Source organism: Rhopilema esculentum, chromosome 20 (assembly GCF_057945365.1).
Source record: "Rhopilema esculentum isolate cy_ngs chromosome 20, ASM5794536v1, whole genome shotgun sequence".
In the NCBI taxonomy this organism is placed as follows: Eukaryota; Metazoa; Cnidaria; class Scyphozoa; order Rhizostomeae; family Rhizostomatidae; genus Rhopilema; species Rhopilema esculentum.
In genome coordinates, this window is record NC_142834.1 from 13543126 (window position 1) to 13560135 (window position 17010).

General features: G+C 37.2%; 1 protein-coding gene across 8 annotated transcripts in view; it reads left to right on the forward strand.

The window, feature by feature from the left end:
* Nucleotides 1-17010, forward strand: part of LOC135687555 (uncharacterized) — a 37179-nt gene that overhangs the window by 7562 nt on the left and 12607 nt on the right. For 2 of the 8 annotated variants that reach the window (XR_016145015.1, XR_016145014.1), the window contains exons 12-16: nt 273-361; nt 1130-1156; nt 1711-1784; nt 2788-2943; nt 5755-8178. The exons of 4 other annotated variants lie outside the window; for them this stretch is intronic. The gene's annotated coding sequence lies outside the window, so the exon portion shown is untranslated. Of the gene's footprint in view, nt 1-272; nt 362-1129; nt 1157-1710; nt 1785-2787; nt 2944-5754; nt 8179-17010 lie in introns of those variants that run through there. 2 more of the 8 variants (XM_065204143.2, XM_089114352.1) reach the window with 1 other exon arrangement.

Sequence of the window (17010 nt, forward strand, 5' to 3'; positions counted from 1 at the left end):
TCTTCATAGGGAAAATTAACAGGATATACATAGAATCTACACTGTCCTTCATTAACCAGATTTCCATAATCATGCTGGATTATTTTTAAAGAGTAGCCGCAGATTGAAATCAGCCATGTCAGACCCGGAAAAAGAGCTCTATAGTTTGAGTCGAAATCTGGGAGAAAATTATTGTCTGCTAACTTCTTACACTAAATATTTTCTTTCGACATTAAAAGTAAAGACTCCCAAAGGCCTTTGATTAAAATTTTGATAGTTCTTTTCCTCTTAAGGTGGCCTAAGCTATGCGTCAGATCAGATAGGGACAGTTAGTCTCATTTCAGCCGCACCTATGGTTGTTTTGGTTTTCGGCATTGCAAGGGTATGTCAGAGTTCCTATACCGTACCATCCTTATTTTGTGTTAAGTTGGGGTAGTCGTTGATTGGAATTGTGAAGGAAAGAACTTGAGAGATTGTATCGTACAGTTTCGTAGTCACGGGACATTTTCAAGGAAGGTTTTGATTGAAAACTTGAATTGTTATACCGTTTGGCGTGTTGGGAATGTGAGACGACTCTAATAAAATGCGATTCAGCCATATATATCATAATTTGCTCAAGAATCCAGTGTGCCAAAATGTTTAGAGATGAAAATTTTGGAATCACTGGGCAAGCAAGATTGTTTTTTCCGTTAGATATTTTGAAATCTGTCTAGATCAAAACAAAGGATCTCGGCTTGCCTAGACAGAAAGAGTTCGTTTTCTATCTTGGACTCTTCACCAAAGTGGCAAGTTACCTGTCACCGATTGGTCAACAGCAAGGAACCAATCTAATACCATTCTTCCTCTCATACTACTTTCGATCCACGACTAGTTAGAAGTTTTTGCTTGCCTCATGTCATTACCCTTCAACCTAAGCTGTCGCATGTCTATAAGTGTTAAAGACCAATAGTGGAAAATCAAACTTTTTGAAAATTTTTCAGTCACAATCTTGAAATTTCCAGCTCACTTTCTGCTCAGCCTCTGCATTTAAAAACACGATGGCATCTTTCATTATGATTTCCAAAGATGTTTAAGAAATGGTAGGAAACTGATCTCATTTCATAACGTAATAATTTTATTAAGACTGATGCAATTCCTTCGATTTTTTCAGCTCGAACGGAGATTTGGTGCTAAAATGGTGAGAATATTTTGACACCTTTAGTTTGCCTTTTTATTCATCCAGTTTTGAGCAAAAATTGAAGGTGAAGATGAAGTTCTGTTTTACCATTTACTTTTATTATTTTAATTTTTATACTACTCTTCGACAATTTTAATGTTAAGTCATGTCTTTCTTAAGGTGAATGAAATATGTGCCGTATAGCCACAAAGAATGATTTTGTTTTCTCCAAATTTCTCTGCGCAAGAAAAAATTCAAGTTATGGCTTTTAGTCGCTCTAAATCGCTTGACTAACAAAAGCAATGCTACTTTGAAAATTTATTAAAGATATAAGTTGCCGATCATTTTTTTTATGTTTTCAAAACGAAGATTTCACAATTGTGTTTCATTTGTGTACTACTTAAATTACTTTCAGGTTGGTCGAAAATTTGAAAATTTTCGCATAAACGACCAACCAGAAATTAGACGCATAAGGGAAAGAGAACATTGAAATTGCCGACAATTTATTCACTATCCACCAAACTTCCACACCTAAGCGGTGCTTTTCGTTTTTAAGTTCTTTTTATTTCTTGCAGTTATTGATTGCTGTGATATATCCCCTCGTGTTCGGCTTGCCACTTTTTGCATTTATTGGCTATATACCGTCCAGGTTTGCCTGTTTTTTTATTATCTATTCTTTCAATACAATTTTTCAATGGTCAGAAAAACGCTTATCTATTAACTAGTAATTGACATCAGTCAGGGTGTGGTCATGAATGGCGGGCGATCACACACGGATTTCAACAGGTGCCCAACAGTCACGCAATTTATCACGCTCCAAAAAGTTTATGGCCCTTCCTCTCGATGCGACCACATCTCATGATTCCTGTGTCTGGAATTGCATAGAGCTGGCGACTCCCCTAACTCTTGGTGAAAATTTGGTCATGTCAGGGACTCGAAACCCAGACCCTTGGCTCCGTAGCCGTGGACCCTAACCACTGACCCATTTCGCACCTTTGATAACCATTGCAAGCCCTAATTCAATTCAACTTGTTGTGCCCTAATGTCGCTATGTATAGCCACTAGTTGAATGCTTGATCTGATAAACCTGGATCATCAGTTGCTAGAAAATGATACTACAGCTATTTTGTCTTCTTATAACCACTTCTTAAAGGCAATCAACAGACGACAGCATTCAGCCATTTGTCAGTCAATTATTGGCCAATCAGTGAGCGAGGTACAAATCACATGCCTACTGATTTGCCAATATTGATTGGCAGATAGCTCAAACCACTTTAATATCCGTCGACGGAGTTTATCAAGCCGTGGAGACATTTGTTAGAACATCACAAAGGTAATTACATACAGTTTCTTGTACACCTTTGGAGAGATGCTATCCATCTAAGAGGCGTGAGTTTCAAACCAGCCTGAAATTTCTCATGTGAAGGGCTTTAAAGCTCCTCTGGAAAACCCTTTTGTATTATGGAAGTCTCATACGCAATCTACAATAATGGACTGCCCCTCAGACCGATCCTGACTGGTTGTCTATTTTTAGCCTGCCCAGGCCCTGGCTTAAGCCACTTTTATATCCGTCGTGTGTCTCCAGTGCTGTTGCAGCCCTGATTTTGTTGGGAAGGTTTAGTTTGTCTGATATCGTATTTTATTCTTCGCAGATATGTATGGTACGTGCTTATTCCATTTTTGTTCGTCGTGAGGTTAACATTCGCCTGCTGCTTCATGGTAATCAATGTAATACTCAATTGTGCTGCTGACCCAAAGTACATGGGCCTGGTCAATGGACTGGGAATGACAGCATCATGTGTCTTCCGGTAATTACGTCATCATTTTACTATTAAAGAGCCTTCGCTATGCCCTTCTCTTCCCCACTTGTCTGGGTCACATCCAGGCCGTTTTTTAATAATTATTTAATCACGAAATCCATTCAGTATAAATTATAAGAATCCTAATTATAAATAAGTTATTTAATACAGTTGATAATTTAAATAAACAGATATAAAAACCAGTACTGTTCTTCTTTGGATTTGTGCGGAAATATTTTTCTTCAGCTTAGGAAATGACTTTTTACCCCATTCTTAAACAGGGTTATTGTATTGGACTCTCTTGTGTGTTTTGGGATAGAATTCCAGGTTTTTAGACCAGTGTAATTAAAACTTCTTTTTACAGAAGTCTAAATTTAGCCTTGGGATTTGGAGATCAGTCTTGTTTCTTGTACCATACTTGCTTATCGTGGATCTTTCAGCAAATTTATCGTGCATTCTCTCATGACATATCTTATCAATTATTTTAAACATCTGAACCGACCGGTCATGTTGAAACATCTGATCGATGCTAAATGTTGGTCGAATCAAAGAAGTGCCCTTTATTTTAGATGCTTCAATAATGTCACATGCACGATTTTGCAGTCTCTTGAGGGCTGATATTTTAGCGTTCGAAAAGCTCCCCCAGACCACGTCAGCATAACAAGGATGACTCGTAACAAGCGCTGTGTACATTTAAAGTAGCATTGATTGTGGGAGGATACCCTTAAGTAACTTCATTGCCGCTACAACCATTGCCAAAAGTACTTGGAACACCCAGCAATTTGCGCTGTGTTTTTATTTTCTTCAATTCTTTTCCCGGATACTCCTATGTTTACACCCCTTTACCCCTAAACAATGTTGATAATTTAGAGAAACATCATAGAAGTCGCAGAAAAAAGCGTTCTTCCTAATTTCCTACGTCGTTTTGTAGTTAACCAACCTTGTTCAAAGGGGGGAGGGGGAATGGCTGAATTTGCCATTGGAAACTGACGTTAGTGTACCAAGACTTTGCAAGCATTGTAGGCCCCCAGCAACCTTTTTCTTAATTGATTCATATTGTTCTTCCCACCCCATGGTATCGTCAACTGTTACCCCGAGATATTTTGTTTTATCAACCCGTTTAATTTTTTCTCGGTTTATCAATAATTGTGTTAATGATTCTCCTTTTTCTTTCTACGAGGATGATCTATTATCATGTATTCTGTTTTGGTGAGATGGAGACTGAGTTTGTTAATCCTCACCCATTCTGCAATGTTTAATAATTCAGCTTGTGCTGTCTCTATTAGCTCTGCTTGGTTGTTTGAGGACATCTCATTATCATCTGCATACATGTTGGCTCTTGAGTGTTTAAGACAGTGCTCAAAATCATTCAAATAAATGATAAAAAGCAGGGGTCCCAAGCATGAGCCTTGGGGGAACCCACATTCCATTTCCAAAATATCATATATTTGACCATCAATGGAACAACAGTACTGGCTTCTATTAGCTAAATACGATTGAAACCAATGAATTCGATACATTTCTAATTTGCTGATCAGTATGTCACGATAAACGGTATCAAATGCTTTTTTCAAGTGAAGAAAAAGAGCAAAATTAGCTGTTTTGTTGTCTATATTTGAGTAATCTGAAACACCAATCTGTGAGGTAATTGTAGAATAAAGCCTACGGAAAGCGAACTGATTCGGCGTTAGTTTTTTTGTTGGATTGGAGGAAATCAATAAGTTAGTCATGTGCAATCTTTTGGTATAACTTAGATAGCACTTAACTTAGTTATTCGTATCATCTTTGGCACCTGACTTATAAATTGGTGTAATTCGTGTTTTTTCCCAACGGTCTGGGAAGATCCCTAGCCTGGAAGAGCTGTTAAAGATCATCGTTAGTGGTTTAAAAATAAAATCAGCAGCGTCTTTCAAAATTGCCATTGGTATATTGTCAGGACCAGCAGATTTTCCTTGTTTTAGATGTTGGATATACTCCAGAACTGTTCTTTCATTTACATGTTTGAATGGGAAGACTGTTCCTTCTGTGCAATTATTAAGACGACAAAGAGGATCATCGCTAGGTTTAATTTCAATTCTACTAGCAAGTCTCGGCCCGACATTAACAAAGTGGCTATTTAGGCCATAAGAAATTTGTTTTGAATCAGAAACTGTTTTGCTGCCATCCCTGATTTGGATTATTGTTGTTGAATTAAGGGCCTTATCTAGCATCTTTTTATGGTTCTCCATATGTTTTTTGGATTGTTCTTGTTAATGCCGTTGAGCGGCGGCCTTGGACCGTATATTGTTATTTCAAGCCCTAATCCTACTCCTAATTTGTTCTCAAGTGAATTTCTTTGGGGGTTTGTAAAACAACAAACTGTTTTGAGCAAGCGTTTCGAATATATAGACCTTGTTCCCTAGGAGGGTTACTAGTTCCTTTTTGTATTGTCTTGGGTATGGTATTTGTGTCTTTAGAAAATCTTTTTGAAGGCAAGTGCGCAGACATTTATGATTGAAAATGATATAGATTTTTATTGGACATTTGGCTTTTTACTAAACCGTCAAGTGAAATATCTTTGGTCGCCATACTTCGGAGTCAAAGAGCTATACTTTGACTTTGTACTATGATAGTCCCTAACTATGACGTCAGTTAGCCATTTGACCCAGCCCTATTCTTCCCTACTTTTCCGCGTCACACCCAGACGATCAAGTAATAATCATTTGGAAGTAGTATATTAGCCCCGGGTCAATGGTGTTAGCAAGACAACAGATTTAAGATGAACTGCAAGTGAGGACTGTTTTGTTGAAAATCCTTTCCTATTATTTCATTTTCTTACAGCTCAATTGCACCCACCACTCTCGGCTCCCTCTACTCTTGGTCGCTAACGAATGAAGGAACATTGGGGTATCCATTCAACCATCACTTCTCCTTTGTTCTGACTGGGTTCGCTGCTCTTATCACGTTGGTAATCACAGTATTTCTGCCTGATAAATTTCCTGCTCAAAACCTTATAGAAGTCACCGAATCAGAAGTAACCAATCACAGTTCGAGTGACGAAGGCCCAGAATGCGAGCAAGATACCAAGATTTAGAGTGTATTGTCACATTTAGCAATTGCCAAATACATTCATGTAAATTTAGTCATATGCATAGATCTAGAAGGTTTGTAATATATATAATAATAATTCATTCAATCACACTCTCACATCACATCCACTAAAAACAGTTCTCGTAACACTTTCAGTATCAAGATGGATTCACATGAAAAATATGGCCTATTCTGATTACACGACTGTAAATTTTACATATATTTTCCTTCCAACTTTCTGTCTGACACTGGCTATGTTCTGCGTTTTTCTTATCTTTTAGCGAATCGGGCCACGAGCCTGGAGCAAAAATACTATCAACTCCCTCAAAAAATTAAAAATCCTTTGGAATATGGAAAGAGCCACAAAGAATATTTTAACTAGAATTTAACTTCTTTTAGGCCTAACTGAATTTCAACTATGAAAAAGGATTTATTCTTTGGAAATGTTTTTGAGCTTTTTAAACGTTTAACTTCTGTCATTGAATATTGTAAATAGGGAATTTTTAACTTTAAGTTGTTTATTTTCACAGGACACACATTGATAACAGCGTTCATTCGCTGAAATGTTTTTATTCCTTAATAGATATACGAATTATTATTATTTTATTATTATTATTCTTATGTTTTTATAAACTATATTTTTATAAAGTGTATTAGTCATAAAATGTTTTTCTTTATGACTATTGTTTGATCAAATGCCGTAAAAGTTCATGCAACCATGGGTATGATAGAAGTTTGATAGATTAATGAAGGTTTAACATTAAACGACAGAAAGTTAAATGCTTTTGCCTAACTGATTGTCATCTCTTATTAACCATAGAATTAGTTTTTAATTTAAAACTTTAAAGACTAATACCAAGTTGTAAGTGTAAAGAAATGCAGAGGTTATTCTGAGCTGGGTTTGTGCCTTTATCTTGGAGCTGGGATTCGAAATGAATATGAAATTCTGTTTGTTTGAAACTCTGAAACTGACAAACTTAAATAAAAAATACATTCCTTGTTTTCTAAATATTATTCTTATCAAGTTTCGTTGGAATGAAACCGTTCGACTTTATTGATGCTGGAAACTGTACTGATCAGCTGATGTGGCTGATTCTCCTTTTTGTTATAGGATACGACAAGACTAATTACCTAAGACATTGGTTTTGCCATTGAATTCAACTGTAGGACATCTAGGACAGCCATATAACAAAAGAAATACAACCAACAATAAGCGCGGTCGAAAGGGGGGGGAAAGGGGGAAATGACCCAGGACCTCAAGGTCTAGGGGACTTCATAAAGTGATGAATTCCTTTCAAGAATGGAATTATGCAGACGTAACAAAAGTAAGCCAAAAATAGTAAAACGTTCCATTGATTAGAAAAAAATAACTGCAAGAAATATTCTGAAATTAATTTTAAGCTGATCTAAAGGGCGTGGTAACTTGTTTCGGTGCAGGGGCCTCCAGTTCTCGCTCTGCCCCAGAGCCTTCGAAAACTCTTGGCAGCCCTGCCAACACCTGTAAAAAACTTATCTACTACACGGTCTTGAAGGTTAATATCATTAAAAAAATCTAATGATGATGGGCGGAGCAGGAAATTTTCCTTTGAATAAGCTCTGAAAAAATTGCTTATCGCTTATGTTTTCAATGTTTCTAAACTTTGTCAGGAAAATTGAAAAGATAACTTTGTTTCTTTTGCGGTTGCAACCAATCGTTATCTTCTTGGTTCCACAACCGCGTAAATGATTTTATCTATTCAGTACCATAGAAAGGATGGAATTGTCTGTGTCGCCATTTTGAGAACAAGAGGAACAGAACAGATGGTTCATTGGAAACAATTGATAACTTTTAGAAGGTTCAAGCAGCTATGCACAATAGAAACTACGACCCTGATTCATTTAATAACCTGGGTGAATCTTTCGTAAACAATCGTTAATTAATTGCACGATTGTGTAAAGATTGGACCTGAACGTGTAAAAATAATCCTAGTTTTTCGGACGCAGGGCGGGTTCGAGGCCCGGCCCGAACCCGTCAATGGCCATTTAGCTGGCAAATATTGAAAACGAGGTATCTGATTGCAAAAACTTTCGTCAACTGATCGTGACCACATTGAAGTATTTCCTTGGATATTGTACCATTGATTCAAAAGGGCACATGGATTTTGCTTTCAAACCGAGAAAAATAGCATTCATGCGGTATGTTTACTTGCATTCATTGCAATCATTTTGCTATAGCGATAAGGTAATTTGTTTTTCGTTGACAGTACCACCGAAGCAGCAGGTAACAAAACTCCTTAACTTTTCTAGCTAAAGTAAATAAACCCGGCGAAACAGCACAATTTCCTGTTATTTTCCCCTACATTGTCGTTTAAAGGGCAATACTACTAGTTGATAGGTTCTATGTACTATTTAGGAATTTATTAAACTTAAGAATCAAAGAAAGTGAAGAGCCTATGTGCCAAATTGCTAATTTATTGACGAAGAAATCATTTGAAATACAACTTCGACTTTAGCCTTCTCAAGGAAGCAGGTAGAAGGCGAAAAATAAAGAAATGACACGCAGTTGACGCACGAAATTACTGGACATCATCCATTCAGTTCAGTCCGGTTGTGAAATCTTCATTAAAGCAAACCAGCAGAGACTGTCAAGGCAGCATTTTCTTTGAAAGGCAGAAATGTAACATATTAAACAAATATGTGCTGTTGCATAAATATATTTGGCTAGTAAGAATGAGGCAGTGGGCACTATCAAAGAAGCCTAATTAGGCTGCCCATTGCAAAAGATGGACTCTTGAATCAGTTGATATTGTTCATTTGTCCCTCTGTTAAACTCAACCTTTGATATTCAAGTGTTTTGAATAGTGAGAATGAAGCTTAAATTGAATACAGAAACAAAGCTGATCTAATAACTTGCAATGAAAGAATGACAGGAGACTTAGGGAGTTGTAGTTTATGTTTTGCACTGATTTGAATATAGTTGGTATCGTCACGGACTGATAATTGTAATTTTATGCATACTCATCCAGGGCCGCCAAATGCAGGTTTGAACAGTGGGGGGTCAAAACGAATAAAAAGGGCACAAACATTTATTTTTGGAAACTTTATTATTGGCCAAAAATATGACAAATTGCACATAGTGAAAACTTTCTTTGTTGCAGACATGGCAACATAGATGCCATTTAAGGAGCATGCACTCTTGATCAAACTTAATTGTACAACTCCTCATCTAGTGGGCTTAACAGTTTTTTTGAGGGTGTAAATCTTTTTGATTCTTCATATTTCTATTACAATCCTTCCCCCATACTTGTGGCAGGTGCATTATGTTCAACGTTATAAGAATTGTTGCCCTGAGATCATTCTAATAGAAGACCTTTAGTAATGAGTTCCATATCGCAATATCAAAGTCACCGTTTTATAACTCAACTTACTACCAACAGCAAAACATGTGAACATACGTAAACAAGTCTTTGTAAAGAAATCTATTGTGTAATATAAACATGCCCCAATGTATTCTCAACATGCCCCCTCAATCTTGAGTTGCTTAAGTATATATTATAATGTTGCAATTTGTCTAAAGAGACTTGTATAGATGACATGTAAGCCGGTGTCCGCTCTTGTCACTCTGCTCATATCCTCTAGGTTGTTGTAGATAGATCTCCTTATCGATTGGTGCATGCTCCCTTAACGTCCATCTGATGTAAATATAATCTTTCGTTGGATGCCTTTTGCAGTAACATACAAATTGATGCGAATCTGGTTGTGGGTGAAAATGTTTCATCATAGTCGATGACGTAAATTTGACGTAATTTTCACCACTAGGGTTGATACCTAAATAGATACCTTCCTTGCCACATATATCAAGTTTTTGCTTATATCCCTCTACATAGAATACACAAGGTGCTTCAAATGTATGTAGGTTTCTAATGTCTGGCTTTATATTTGTAAATAACTCACAAGCTGCAGCATTTGTGCATCATTGAAAACTTCTGTTTCTCAGATACCGAGTATGTTGTGCTGCATATGGCAATAATGACTTTGAAATATTTGCTTCTGCTCTTAAGCATCTTGCCATTTCCATGAGACTTCTCCATCTTCTCTCTGATTTGCCGTTTTGAAAGGGATATGGCATTGTAGATGTCTGTTTGATACCATTGTTGAGAAGCACTTGCGTAAAAGCTTGACTGAGATATTCTAGAGCATTATCACTGTGAAATTCTTTTGCTCATCCAATAAGGGGTTACATCTGCTATGAAATTCTTTAAAGCAGTAGATGCTTCATCTTTTGATCGTAGAAAGTAAACAAATACCATACTCGAATATTCATCAACAAAATTTATTATGTATTTGTACCTTTCCCTTAATACGCTCTTTGTAAGGGCTCTATGCAGTTTTCATACAATTGGTCTGATTCCAAGTTGATTATGCTGTTGTAATTCATATGACCTAGAGTTTTGTGCCATTCTTTGAGTGGCTTTGTGGTACTTGCTACAGTATCATCACTTGGTAAGAAATACAATTTACCACTTCTTTCTAATCTTAAAAAGAATGTTTGCTCCATTGTCAGTAGCTGCAAGAACTCAAAAAAGACTTGAAGAAAATTCTGGAGCTAGTAAGGCATTTCTCAATGTTATGCTGTTGGAATTATGATGATATGATGTTTTAGTTACCCCCATCATAGAAACAATGGACAGCCTTTTGATTGTTGTGTTATTGCTATAACAAGAACTTTTTTTGTTTTACCATATAGCACGTTTTGTTTTCCTTGTGTAAAGTTGTTCTGTTGTTGTGATCACCGTTTTTTGGTAGAGAAAGTTTTCGTTCTTGCTTTCCATTCTTTATTAGAGCCTTTGGTATGAAGAATTCTAACATATGCTACGTGGCAGTCTTTTAGAGTTTACGATTGTAAATTTTGCATTCCCTCTTGCAATTGCCAGTTTGTTGCTTCGTCTTCCATCCGCTACTTCAATATAATGTTTTTCTGGCTCAAAAGTATTGTCATATGATGTGAAATGTTTTTCATCGCATGTAACACGTGGCTCCACAATCGACCAGAAGTGTATTGCTTTGTTTATTTGCTGCATTTACATATGTGGTTACAAACGAGTAGTTTGAAGGAGCAGATGAAGAAAGAGCAGACGAATTTTGCTTTCTAAAGCACACACTCTCGATATGACCTAGTTTTTCACAGTATTGGCATTTTAACCTGGATTTTCCACGGCATTCTTTCGATTTGTGCCCTGTTTTGCCACAAGAAATACACTGTATACTTTCTTGCTTAGGCCTCATGAGAGTTGATCTGGAAGGTTTTCTGAGATGAGAGTTAGATGGCGATCACAATGCTTCCGTGTTGGCAAAATTATTTTATGCTGCCTTAAATTCTGACAATGTTTTGTACTTATCTAATTGTGTATGTACCACTACAAAGGGCTTGTACGATTCTAGCAATCCTTTCAGAATCATTGCGATGACTAAATTATCTAAAATATTTTCAACAGCAATTCGTAATCCAGTTGCCGCTCATTCAGCTCGAAAATGTAATCGGTTATGTCATCCTCAGCGGCCATATGTAACGCGGCCAATTCCTCATACAACAAGAGAACTCTCAGTTCTTCTGTACTTGCATAATGCTGTTTGAGAATATTGAATGCTGCTCGACCGTCGTTTGGTGAATCATTCATTAGTAGTTGTAGAGAACGTTCATCAAGAGCTTGTACAGTGGCGGATCCAGACTACCGCCATTACCGCTCGAGCGGTAGTCAGATTATTCAAAAAATTATAGAAACAAGAATCATTTTCATGTTTATCCTACTACTTTAATTAAACCATATTTAATTATTGAAAATATTTGATCGCGCTGCAAACCAAGCCTTTCTTCCTAGGAACATGCCTGAAATTTCCACAGAGACAGAAATATTTTTTTATCCTTATCACTATGGAAATTGCGTGCCAATTGCCGAGCCACATGTTTGTAAATAGAAGGCTAGCATGGGGGGATGATGAAATCATGGCTTGCTAGCTAGGGGGGTTGAGTCGGTGTAGAGCGGATTCGAGCTGCACTGAGCGGTAGTCAGCCTGCCTAAACCAATCAAATCGTCAGAAATCACTGCCAACCTGGGGGGATGCATACAAATTTTGTTGACAACCAATGAACAACCGAGTTGACTACCGCTCAGATGGGGGGTTGAGTAGTACTGCCGCTCAACACGGCTCAAACGTTACAGAAAGATGGGGGGATGCCTAAATATTCTGCAAACTGTAACTTCAAAGCCGATGTGACCAAGACCCATTATTTTGTACAATACACAACTATTCGTAGGAATATATTTTAAAAGAATATTAATTAAGACTCAAATATTCTAAAATTTAAGAAGGCATCAGGATTAAAAGTCAGGCCCACAATATTCGCCAAAAGTATGATTCTTTGTTTAACAAAAGTTGCTCTCAATAATTTCAAATTTTATCTAGCTTTTTAAACTTGTAATTTCCAACAGGTCTGATTTTCATAAGTAATTGTCCGACTAAATGCGAGTTTTAGGCGACACTTCAAAATTCTGCCAAATGTATCTTTTTTTCTAATTCTATGGTTTTCCTCGTCTAAATGCCGTAATTTTTTTAGAATATCCATCCTCAGAATATAGAATAAGATTATTTATTTCTTCTCAAGCTTGTTGTAAGGATACATTAAATTTCAGTAAAGCAGCTTGTCTCTTGAAAATGGTCTACATAAGAAATTATAGAAAGCAATAATCATTTTAGAAAACCGGGTGTGACCAAGAAATGGGTGTGGTCTAAAGGGTGTGATCAACCCTCTATCTCATTTCAGCGGTAGTCAGATTTTTGGCTGGATCCGCCACTGCTTGTACGAGTTCTGCATAAGCTCGCCTGTTTTTCTCATCGAAATCTTCGTCTTCTTCTTCGCCTGTGATGGCGTTGTATACGCCTTTATCCAATGTGTATAGTTAGTTCGTAAACCGTGTTTCCCATATTGGAAAAGATTGTGATTCTCCATTAAAACAGATGCGGGCTTTGGGCCCATAACCTGTTAAGAATTGTTGCCCTGAGATCATTCTGAAAGAAGACGTTTAGTAATGAATTCTATATCGTAATATGAAATTCGCCGTTTTATAACTCAACTAACTACCAACAGCAAAAGGTGCGAACGTACTTAAACAAGTCTTTGTTAAGATATCTATTGTGTAATATAAACAATGCGTGTTCGCACTTTGTGTGAAAAGAACTACAATGTGTCATTGTTTTGTTCATTGTAAAGCTAAAGATTTATTGCAGCATTCGAATGAATCCACCTTGATGCAATCATACATACAAAATTAATCAAAAAAATTTTTAAAGTTAAACCCAAAATATGATGTAAAGAACTGAAAGCAAATTTTGAATATTTAGTCTCTACCTGGCATAGTCTTCCAGATGTATTCCGTGACTTATGATCCTCATTATCATTAAATTTTTTTGCAATTTCCAGTCCCTATCTCTTTCAAAGCAAAGTTTCAGTCTCTATGATTATCTAAACCCCATTCGAACAATGATTTTAATTTTCTTATTTTCACATCTACTAATACTAATTTTCTTATTTTCATATTCAATTTAGTTCTTTTTGGTTTTCGCGCCTTCCCATCCCTACGCTACGCCATTCTTTAGTGTTTTTAATGGAATCCAATTGAAAAGTTTGCTCACTAGCCTCTGCCGAAGGAGCAGTTATCTGAGAAGCATCAGAAGTCAAGCGAATCCCCTTTTCACTTGACGAAGCAGCGGCTGCAAAGGGGTTAGGGGCTGCACCACTCGTTTTTTAAGGTATAGCTCTATTTTGTAACAAAAGATGACGATGCTGTATTTCGTTATGTGTCTTTCTGTAGTAGTGGTCAAACTCAGCACCACAAACTCCACACTGAAATTTTAATTTCTTCTTTGGTGGCATGATAGCAAATAAACGATTTATTGTTCATGGGCAACAGAAATTGAAAATTGAAAGAACATTTGTTTTCAAGATTCCGACATAGAAGTATCCTGTGCCCAGAAAGAACACGAAACGCTGTATGAAACGGGACAACACAGACAGGAAGTAGGCTAAAGGAGGTCTACAAAGAACAGGGGGAGCTCAGCATACACTCGTTTCTTATTTTATAAAGCGTTAAGAATTTCCCACTGTGAAATCCAGAATTGTCAACTTACCCTGGAAAAACTATCCCATGAAAAGGTGCCATTCATTGAGAATGACCTGAAAGAGGCTATTGCATCTATGGACCCTGGAAACAGGCCCAATATCAGAACAGATCTTTAAAGAAAGTTTCTTCTTCAGATTGGTCCACAGCAGCCTTCGTTACCAAAATTTCCCCTGAACGAATCCTGTCTTTCAGGAAGACAACGTAGATTTCGCGCCCAGTGGTTTGAGGAGTATCCGCATTTAGAATACAGCATCGATAAGGATGCAGCATATTGCTTTGCTTGCTCTCTTTTCCCTCATGGTCCAGAAAGAGAGAAGTCAGATGAAGCTTGGTTCAAGCATGGTATACGACTGTGGCACAAAATGGAGAGTATTGGGAAAGAAAAGAAGGGGGAAGCTAGAGCAACATTTTTCTTCAAGAGCACATTGTGCTGCTGTTGCAGACTTGTCGTCATTTTGCAAAATTGAAGGACATATAAATCTTATGTACGACAAAAGTAAGAGGGCTGTGGAAATTAAAAAAGAGAAAGAAGTTATCCAAAACAGAAAGGTGATTGAAATTCTCTTAGACATCACTGGGACACTTGGAAGACAGGGTCTTGCTTTCAGAGTTGATATCGAAGAGAATGGTAATTTCTTCCAGCTTCTAAAGCTGATGGCACGACATTCACCAACATTGAAAAGTTGGTTAGATGACAAATATTCAAGACCATATCATGTCACCTATTGTAGTCCAGAGTCCCAAAACATCTTCATTGAGTTACTTGCTAACGAAATTCGCAAGGAAGTAACAAAGAGGGTGAGAGATGCCTAGCTGTTCTCTGTCCTTGCTGATAATACGCCTGACACATCACACCAGACACACCACACTCGTGTGCTGTACGTTTTGTAGGCTGTAATGGGGAGGCAGAAGAAAGACTGTTAGAAGTAAAGGAGCTTAAAGATAAGACTGGTTTAGGGCACGCAAAGGCTATATTGGCAACAATAGATACTGCTGGACTTAACAGCGATTTCAGTAATATGATTTTGCTGCAACGATGTCTGAAGAGCGTAACGGAGCACAGGCAATGCTTTCCAATGAACTGAAGAGACATGTTCCATACATTTGTCAAGGACACAGGGCAAACACGGTAATCGAGCATGCTTCCAGTGCGTGTCCCTTGATTGTTTCCTTATTCGAGCAGCTTGAGGCTGTTTACGAGAAATCAAAGAATTGCTTGCTCAAGGATATCAGGAGTGATTAAAGGAAGTATCAATTCACTTCAAAGAATGTATTCTTCAGATGATGAATTTGACAACCTTATACAAGCCAGTGTTATTTTGGCAAAACGAATGGGAGTGGACCCAGAAAACAGCTTCCCATTTAACATTTCAAGTTTTTTACAGAAGCCAGATGAGAAACGTCCTTGGCACGCTGATTGCCGAATTCTCTGATAACTTGCAGAGCTGCATAGCAAAAGTAAAGCATCTATCTATTCTTCAACCACCACTTGAAATTCAATCACTGCAGATGCAAGATGTTGAAGATTTATGCAAATTATGTCCAGCTGATTTGCTGCCCGATGCAAGGAGTCTTTTTGCGGAAATGGAGACTTACATAAATTGCTTTGATAAAACTGCTGGAAAGCCAGAAAATATCGCAGGAGCGGCAGCAGAGGTATTTCGCCAAAGGAGAGTGTTTCCTTTAACGAATCGGGCATATTGCCTTGCCCTCACATCATTTTCAGTTGCGAAAAACGAAAGGACATTTAGCCGTCTAAAAATTGTAAAAAATTTCCTTCACGCAAGAACGAAAGATGAAAGGCTCGATTCGTTGATGCTACTCTAATGCGAAAGAGACATTCTAGATGCAATTGATTTTCATCATACAGCTTTAAAGTGGGCAAGGCAGAAAAAGAGAAGAATTGCTGTTGATTGACTTAAAGAATTTTACCTGTCATCGTTAAATATATCTGGCTTTGAAAAAAGCAAACATTTAGTGAACTAAAGCTTTTCGTCTGACACTCTTCAGAGTTTAAAACGTCAGAACATAGATCGAAAACTCTACGCTTAGAAATATATATACCCAGTTGTGGATCGAAATAGGCCAATCGGAAACACGAGCACATGACTGTATAGGTTGACCAATCAGTACCGCTTGCCTACTAAATGTTTGCTTTTTTCAAAGCCATTTACAAGTTTTGTACCACCGAAAGATTGTTTAAATATATCTATTACCGGTTACATTAATCCAAATTTATAAATTTCCTTGATCGTTTTCAGTGTCTTTATGCTTAAGGCTAATTATTATAAGTAAAATGTTGGTAATTTTAAAATAAACTAGGAATCTGGAACTAGGGCTCTTTTCTAATATAAATTTCCTACGTACAGATGTACAGTTTGAAAGAAAAGTTTATCAGGTAAAGTTGGAATTTTCGTCATTCCACCCCCCCCCCAATTTAGTCACTTATTTTCGTCCCTGACAATGTTCGATCTGGTTTTGGTTCCATTTAATCTGGTTTTGAGCTTAGCTATATCCAAGGAAGTAATTGTAAAGGATGTCTGGTATTTAAGACTGGTCAGTTTCATCAAAATTGATTACCAAATGCAATAAGCAGTGTTGTGGAATGAAGACACAAAAACCACATAACCACCACAAGTCTTGACCAGGCAGTCAGCCAGATGCACAAAGCATGCTATTCTTATAGAGCCTCAAAGAATTTCTAAATGATCTTTTAAAAGGCTATTTGTGATATCTAAAAATTTCCACAAGAATAAGATGAAAATCATGAAAAATTTTGCAAAGGGGAAAACCTTTTCTGTGTACAAAGAATGAATACACTGTGTGGCTGGTCTAAGGTCACACATAG